General features: G+C 38.9%; 1 long non-coding RNA gene across 1 annotated transcript; it reads left to right on the top strand.

Moving 5' to 3' along the window:
• Positions 1-665, top strand: LOC128262291 (uncharacterized). The gene is made up of 2 exons (XR_008268332.1): positions 1-573; positions 625-665. It is a non-coding gene; the product is annotated as an uncharacterized LOC128262291 (long non-coding RNA).
• Positions 666-9345: the final 8680 nt, after the last annotated feature.

The following is a 9345-nucleotide window of genomic DNA, read 5'->3' as shown; positions in this document are numbered from 1 at the left end:
TTTTTTATTCTGTGTTGAAATTCTCATTCTGGCACTTTCACTCCTGGCAGAAGTCCAATGTGCATCGTTTAAATATTTAACATTGCTTAGCTCCTGGCATTGCGACTCCTGGCTGACAGGTAATAAGGTCATCAAAACGCCAGCGCTCGATGCGGTTTTGTCGACTGATTTATGAAGTTGTGTGGTCAGCATGCAGCCAGCAGTGGAAGCGGAAGACGCCGAGGGGGTGGTGGACCGAAGGGGGCGGAAAGTGCAGCCACAGCCAGCCAACCAGCCAACCAGCCAGCCAGTCGTGACAACTCAATCGAGGACAGCGCGCATACGCCACGTAGTTCGCAGTCACCTTGGGGGAAATGGGGAATGGGGATTGGCAAGGATGCGTCGCTTGGTCAGTCACAGATTTCGCCTTGTTCTCTCCTTCTTCCGGTGGCTTTTTTTGGAAAGCGATTTATAAGCGTTGCAAGCATAAATAAACAAACAGATGTCGGCAAAAAGCAAAACAAAATCAGACCAGGGAGGACATCGCATAAAGAACTGACTGGCAACATGTGCCTGGCCTTCGTTTTTCTCGCTGTATTTATTTACTTTTGCTCTTTTATAAAATATTTTTTAATGCAGCCACAGGGCTGCCAATTTGTGCAGATTTATAGAGGCTGTCGACGTCATGCACTCGGGAATGAAACCGAAAAAAAAATACATAACCAACGTTCTCTGTTGACAATCGCCACAGGAAGTGGGCAAGCAAGTTGCCAAGGATGCCAGAAATGTGCATGGTCGTTGCTGGTGCTGTTACAAAAGGGTCATAACTGATTGCAGCAAACACTTACGGGGGAAGGAGGAGAAGGAGGAGGGGTTGGTTGACTGGACAACGGGCAGACATTGGGATTAAGGACGAGCAAAGAAGACAATGCTGGGCATTGAGTGAGCATTTGATGGCTGTTTTTGCAAAGACTCTTGGGCATTCGGGTTACTCGTTACTCACGAGGCGCCAAAGTGTTGGCCCTTAAAGAAAAATAAAAAATAAAATACTTTTTTAATCTCTCTGTAACTTACCATTTTAGTACTTTTTATTAAAACATTATATTGCATAAGAAGGGTTTTTTTTTATAATTATTTAATTCAGAGAGTGCGTTGTTTTTATTGCTTAGTAGCCTTATGTTAAATTTATTTATTTTTTTATGAATTAAAACTGTCTTACTGAGATGTATAATTTAAGCTGAGCTTATATTATTACTTTTTAGCTTTAGTTTGGCTTTAAATTGCAAAACACATATAAAATTTTAGTAAACTGTATCATTAAAAAAAACATTATTATATGCTTGTTAAAACTTTGATTAAATATTTAATACGATTTTGTTCTGTGTGTGTGATACATATTACATTCAAAGCATTTCCTTTAGGGCCCCCGGGTAATTTTGTTAGTAAACATCCATGGGAAAACAAAAGTGCATGCGTTAGTGGGTTTAGGGCAAGTAAAGAGTCGGAGGTGGTTTCCTGTGAGGGAATATTAGATTTAGTATGTTATGCCTGACAGTTACAAGGCTGCCAGCCACTGGCTGTTGTTTCATTTGGTTGATTGTTGCTTATATTTTTGCACCACGGAGACTGCAATTGAATTGCTCCCCACTCGTCGACGTCGGGTCATCGCATCATCATCATGGTCATCGTCACTAACATCGACCAACGTCATCGACGTCGTCGCAGGATGTGGTGCAATTTGTTGCTGCTGTCGCTGTGTAAGTGGGCGTGACTGACTGTCTGCCAAATATGAGCACCGGAAATTAGCACACAATCGCCACGCCCCCTCGCCGCCCCGCAATGAGGGCGAAAATTGAATGGACATCGGACAGCCCCCGGGCCGTATAATTACTTTCGTCCCTGGACGGGGAACGAGGGCTTTTAGTGGCCAACAGTCAGCTATCAATCTCCAATGACCCGGTGGGATCACCGGATCTTAATTAACAAAGGGCCTCCAATTAAAGGCTAATCAGCCACTTGACCACTTTGTCCCCTTGACCCGGCCCAAAGAGTTGTGCTTCAGGAGCTAGCCTAGGTTTGCGGTCACAAAATAAATTTACGATGCATGGCAAACAAGTCCCGGGAACTACTTCACAAACTTTTCACGCATTTCAGCAAAGGCTCTAGCTTTCCACTTTTCCATTTCCCATTTTCACCGAGCAAGCCTCTTTGAAAAATCTCCGGCGAGTCCGACTTGAATTTTACCTTTAAGTTAATTAATGATTGTGTTCTTATATGCCTTCTTTTGTTTTAATCATTAGGAGTTTAAAAAAAAGTAGAGCATTTATCTCCATTATAATTTAATTTGAAAATCATTAAGGCTATATATTTTTAACTGAAACTTTGATATAATATATATAAAGGTAATTAAATAATTGATATAATTACGCATATAGACATTCGATCTATTGTATCCTCCTAATATCCTTTTACCCAATACCCTTGCATTCTCTTGAAAACGGGGAAAAATTCAGTTCTTTCCTAGCGTTCAAAAAGCGAACAAATTCGTAGAGCCCGGAAAACTTTCTCCACACATTCGCAGGACCAAGGAAAGTAAAGGAAAAATGCTAAGCCGAGCACAGAAGCAACTTTGCGTCCTTTTGTGAGCGGCAACTTCGTTTGCGTCCATTTTGAAAATCAGAAATATGCGTATGAGGCTGTGTGGGTGAGCGTATGTGTTTGGCATACATTAGCATCTCTTGTGTGTGCTGCATACATTTAGGCGCAGTGCAATGCAAGGCAAAACTGCTTATGAAATTGAGCAAACAAAATTGCAAAACGCTGTAAAATGGCAGCTAATGAGCCGAGCTGCACTCAGAGGTTAATGCAGAGAGTAAATAACTCCTTTGAGGTTTGTTCTGCACCGAACAAAAATTAAACGTATATCAAGTTGATAGGTTTTACAATTTTATTTTATATATATTTTTTAACATTTCGATTGATTAAAATTGCTACAGAGTAGAATTTTAGCTTATGTGGAGCAATGCACTTTACTTGATACATAAATAATAAACACTAGGCCTTAAGACTCAGAAATGTTTATATTTTAATATACACTTACATAAGTCTACATTAAAAATCGACATATTTTTTTCTGTGCATTTTTAACCCTTACCGCCAGAAGCCTGAAGTTTTTATGATTTGCTTGAAAAATATTGATGAAGTCATGAATAATGAAAGACTGCCAGCGCCCACCCTCTTTAGCCTTTTGAAGGAAACAAACTCATTAAAAGGTTGCTGGCCAGTCAACCAGTCAACAACTTTGGGCCACAAAACAAGCCATTAAAAAATGTTTAGTACATCGACTATGGCAGAGACAGCCACAGAAAAAGCAACCGAAACGACAGCCAACTGCCAAACAAGTTGATGGGGGGAAAAAATAGAAGCACAAAATTGAAGGCAAATGTTTAGTGGAAGTTTAGCAGAGTGGTGAAAAAGTTGGAGCAAAAGCGAAAAAACACGAGTGTCCCCAGGGCGCATTTGAGGGGTGTTTCCATTTCCACACCTCCCCACCCGCCTCCCACTCACCTGTCACGTGTAAAATGCCGCCAACGGCCGAAAGTCCTTCATCCCCGCTTCCTCTGCGAGTGTGTCCTTTTGTGCTCTGTGCATGTAAATTGAAAACAGTCGCCAAACGGCATTAAGAAAGCGAATGAGGCAATGAACTGGGCTTTGAGCCCTTGTGTGTAAATTAAAAATTAACTGTCGCCAGGGATAAATTGTCAAATTGTATGAACGACATGAATGGCGAAAGGCAGCAATTGTTGGTTAAATGAGTTTTTTTTTCAGTTAAGCAAATATATAAAAAGTCATTCATAAAAGGATGTAAGCTGATTCTTATGTTGTCAACTTGATAACATTGAAGTAAGAACGTAAAAAAGGCAAATTATTTAAATTACAACAATAGGCAACAAACAAAACAAAAAAACATTACAAAATTAAACCCTTTAACAAAATATATATACATAATTTTTTTGAAGGGTTTAATTTTTATGTTTTTTTTTTGTATCGAAACTGCGCTCTTGTAATCCCTTCATAGTCAAGGTAATTAAATAGGGCTTAAATCAGAAAAACAAAGTAAAGAAGCTTTAACAGACAACCAATCCGTGTTGTGCTGAACAAACGTAATCTACTAATAGTAGCAGACTCCAGATGTGGATTCCGCCCACTTTTATACATTTCCATTCATATACTTTCACATAGATTCACAGAGGGCAGTCGTGCAAATCTAGAAATAAACTTCAAAGCATTTAACATCTGCCCATTGACCAAGAACGCCCCCGACTCGCCGGCGATGTAATCTACACAATGGCATAGCAGAGTTTTAATTGCTATGACACTGCCAAGACACGGCTGACTGGATAAGGGAAGCCGAGTAGTGACGAAGGCAGCGGATTATGGATGGGGATATGGAAGGGGATAGGGATGGGGAACGGGATCGGGATCGGCTGGGCCCGTTTGCTGTTGTCGTTTTCTAATTTGATAAGGATAAAAATCAGTTTGTAAACGCCCTCGACGATGTTGCCGTCAAGTGTGCATGCCCCTGACAGACGGACAGACGAACGGACACCGAAAACAGGACACTCCCATTCCGGGACACGCTCTCGCAGCTTGTTGGCTGCCGCTTAATTGAATGCTCATTTCAACGAGCGAGGGTCCAGCTCTTCAGCTCTGCAGCGTCGCCAGCTTTAATTGCATTTTTATTTCATTTCCCAGCAATTATCGCAAGTTCGTGTGCAAATTCTATAAACCCAGGAAGTACACAAGAAAAACTGTTATTGTGCTGCATACTCGTAGCCGATTTTCGTGATAATTCCTGCTACAATTAATTTGATTCTTGAAAACATCAAAGAATCAAAATATAAAGTATTTAAAAGTGTTTATTGTAATTAGAACGCATCGAAATAGTAAAAGAATAATTTTTATTTCTTGTAATTTTTGTGTGAAGTGACAAAATTATGAGCTTTTATGAAATTAAATGTTACAAAATGGTTATTTAATAATTATTTATTATAATTTAAATAATATAAATTTAAAAACTAGTGGAATCTTACAAAAACATGCAAAACCTTTTTTAAACAAGAATGTTTTTGGTGAGTTATTTAATATTAAAACAACAATATGCCTATTATTTTTCAACTTAGTAATGCAAAAAGTTAATTAACATTATTTTATATCCTGAAATAGCATCCTTGAAATGTCACTGCACTTTTAGCAGTGGAGAGGACACTGGCTTGAAGCGTTGAGGAGGTGGCACCTGCAACATCCCGAAGGCAGGAGGTCAATCGTGTCATGAGTGTATCTGTGCCATGTGCAACTAGTTAGCAGGTCGTGTAAGTCTGTGTATGTGTGCCCTGATGTCCTGCGAAACCGTAATTAAAGGTAGCCAGGAGTTTTAGCCAGCTCCTTGCCAGTTCCTGCTGATATTTATTGTCGTACCTGCGTTTTCTGCCCTCTTATTGTCAGTGCAAGTCCAAGTTGCTGCCGTTCCTGTTGCTGCGAGTTGTTAGCAAAGCAATTAGCATGAGTTTGTTATTGCAACACACGGCAAGGTAGAAAGTCGCAGGCGACCGTGTCCGGCACCTGCTGAAAGTTTTGCACCGAACCCGGGGGCTACCGGCGCCCCTCCAAATGCCGGCAAATAAGAATTTAATTTATTTACTCTGCAGCGGGCAAAGTGCTGGCAAATGGCCATGTAGCGTTTAACACTCTGCAAAGGTAACTGAAGCTTATGAAACTGAGATGTATAGAATCGGAAACTTAGATTACAATGACAGGAAGTTGATCATAGCTTCAAAAATATATACATTTTTTTAAGGAGTTTGCTTTCTATCTTTTATTGCAGTATTGCAATGTTCCGCAAAGTATTTGTGAAATTAATTTCCATTGCGATATTTATACTCTGTATTATGTTTCCCCTTTTTTGACTGTTATACATTATTTAAAACATTTTATAACTTTATTTGCAGTGTTACATTTACTTACAAATATTTACAGAATTACTTAAATAAATTATGTTGCATTATTAAAAAAATAAATAAATGCATGCTGTTTATCAATGCATGCCATTGACGATTATGGGCCTACGCCCCTGAAATAAACACATATTTTTTTTTTGGTGAAATGTAAATAGGCTTATCAGCAATTGTTGGCTTTTGAGAATCATCAGTTCCATAAAATCATTTGCCTTCAGTGGTGCTACGCTCTTAATATGTTGAAGCTTGCAACTTATTTTTGTTACGCTTTTATTGTGTGCAGTTTGTATGGCGCGGCCAAAACCCAGGATACCCATTCACTGTGTGTGGTGAAGGACGCTCCAAATCAATGTGGGGCGTTCTGCTTGGCAGCACTGCATCCGCTGTTTGATCACAATGCCAAGCAGAGACAAAAACTAAACATAATAGCTGACACATTAATTGAAAACAAAGCGAAAATGGAAATGATCGAAAGTCGACTGCTGGAGCTACAAGTCAAAGTGCTAGGCCAACTACAGAATACGATGGAAAGTCAAATTGAAACCTTGAAAAATATGATCCAGCAGAGCTTTGAAACGAGAGTGGAGAGCTTTAAGGAAACAGGTGGCACAGAAACCCATTCCGTAAATAATGACAAAATTCTATTGCCAGGCTTCGAGCAAATCGGTTCCAGATATTTTTATATCGAGAATAAAGATTTTCAAAATTGGCTTACGGCTGAAAACACGTGCCGTCTTAAGGGAGGCCATCTAGCATCCATCAAAAACGAAGATGAATTTAATGCCATCAATGCGAAGCTAGATAAAAATACTTATTACTGGCTGGGCATCAACAATCGGGAAAATGTGAAGCAGTACTTATCTGTGGCCTCCGGTAAACCACCTCAATTTGTAAACTGGTATTCGGGAATTCCAAACAATGTATTCCCTGTTGAGTGTGTGCTTATTTACAATCACGCAATGCATCATTCTGCTTGTGACAGCGAGCGACATTTCATTTGCCAGGCAGACCATGAAATATAGTCAAATGCTTACTAAAAAATTAATTTAATATCTTAAAATAAGTTTGAATCGATTTGAAAGTGAAAGTAAAACTAATCTTTGTTGTTAATATTTTTATTTTTACTTAAGTGTCTCCTGTAAATTATATATATTTTTAGTCATTTATTAGATATATTGTTAACACATGCCATATTTATAATCTTAAAATTTTTAGATAAGAAATTTTGTTTACCAACAAAGCTTTGTTTAAAGGCTCTTTTGAACGTAGAGGACACCTTTGAAGTGACACCCCTTTGATCCATTCTAAACCATTTTCCAATCAGTTTTTCCTTACACCAATTCCCTTTCAAATCGAAGCGCACAGTTTTCCAAGCCGTGGCTTAGATTTAGTGCAACATTCGCCACACCAACCCCGAAGTCTGAAATATCTCATCACTTACTTCTTTCTTGGGAGTAACCTTCAGAACCTTTTAAGCCGCTTGGCGTGTGTCCTTCAATGCCTCAAAAACTCCAATCCGCCTTCTGCCACTCCTCCTCCCTGCGGAATCTGTTGCTTTGTTATCCTGGCCCTCTTCTATTGCATTTTATTCACCCGATGGGGAGTTCCTGCTCCGCTTGGCTGCATCTCCTTTTGGGGCCAACGGGGTTTGATTTCGGTTTGCTGCTTTCGCCGCCAGCTTCATCGTGGATTATGCAAAAAGTTTTTCATTAATGTTGGATTTAGATATTTTTTCACGCTCTGCAACTGTGCTTCCTCAGCCCTCCTGGTGTGAGCATTTTTTTGGCCAAGCTTCCCCGATACGGTTTTCCCCATTTCCCCCTTTTTTTTACTTTTTTCCAGATCCGCTTTTTTGCTGCGTTTTGGTTGTTGACAACGCAACTTTGGTCCCTGGATACGTTAACTTTTGTGCACGGCAGCGCCGAGCTCAGTGCAATGAAAGTTGGCACCACAAAACACAGATACGTTTGGATAGATAGATAGACAGCTAGACAAACACTTAACAACAGAACCCATGAAGATGGCACACGGCAAATTTGCTTTACAAGAGCGCAGGCAAATGAAGGACGAATTAAAAGAGTGGCGTTCGGTTAGGCTTCCATGGCTTTCAATGGCTGGTAAATCCAGGTTTCTGCAGTGAAAATATATTGTTAAGTTAAGTGTATTTTAAACGCTTTCGATAATTGAAGTGCAGACATTCAGATTATTTGTGGAAATAATAACCTAGTCTTTGCAGGTTTTAGTTTTGTACAGTTAGGACTAAATAAAAAATGTTTTACTTATTCAGCCTTAATATAAAAGGTTTAACTTTTTAATAATAATATAAAAGTATTTTTTTAATAGTTTTGCACGAAATAAGGTTCTTGCTTGAGTTTTTTTAATAGCTTATCCCTTAAAGAACTTTATGAATTCGCCACCTTCGCTCAGTGTATTTCCACATACATTTTTAGCTATAACATGCGCTTTCATTTTTTCCCATTGCAACATAACTTGGACGTTCTTTCTTTCCCCATATATATATATTTATTCTTTTTCCGTATCTGGTAGGGTTTTGGTGGTTGTTTCTTTGGAGACACTTTTGCCGCTTTGCAGTGCAAATTGTTGGGTTTGCCGAGCTTTTTTCGCTTTTATTCTTTTGGCATTTTTTGTGCGGTTTTTATTTTCCTTTGTGGTGTTTTCGATTTGTCTGCCGGCAGGGATTGAAACGCGGGGGGCCTAAAACGACCTCCCATCTTTTTCCGCGTTTCAGCATTTATTTGAGTGTGTAAACTTTTGCTACTTGAATTTTTCGGAGATTTTCCTGTGGCAATTTCACAGTTGGCTCTGGCCCATTCCCATACCATACCCTATGCCATGCCAACTTTGATAGTTTTGTCAAAAGTTTTTATTGCGATTTGTTGCAGCTGCAAGTCCAAGTCCTGTAAAAGTAATGCTCATCCAAAGAGAAAAGCAAAAATGCTGGAATTCCCCAATTGATATTTTTGTGTGTACGTACGATGAGAATGAGGAAACATTGAAGTTTTCAAGGGTCTGTTGAACAGCATGTTGTGGGCTCCCTAAGAGATCTTTGGGATCTAAGTGAAATACAATACATGTTGTTTTTAACGTTTCAAACTTAGAAATAATAGAGTTGAAATTTTAAAAAAATAAATTGTATGTACTATATAGGTATATAAATATCTACTCTTTAATAATAACTTTAACTACACTTAGAAAACAAAATTTCTTCTATCTTAAGAAAAATTGCCTTATATTTGGGCCTTTCTTACAAAATTTAGGAAACCAAAACCTATACCAACTGTTTAGGCAATAATTGTCTTTTTTTGAGTGTAAGTAAAAACGTCTTTTAACA

Source organism: Drosophila gunungcola, unplaced genomic scaffold, assembly GCF_025200985.1.
Source record: "Drosophila gunungcola strain Sukarami unplaced genomic scaffold, Dgunungcola_SK_2 000001F, whole genome shotgun sequence".
In the NCBI taxonomy this organism is placed as follows: Eukaryota; Metazoa; Arthropoda; class Insecta; order Diptera; family Drosophilidae; genus Drosophila; species Drosophila gunungcola.
Note: the sequence above shows the minus strand (reverse complement) of the source record. Positions and strands in the feature narration are given on the sequence as shown.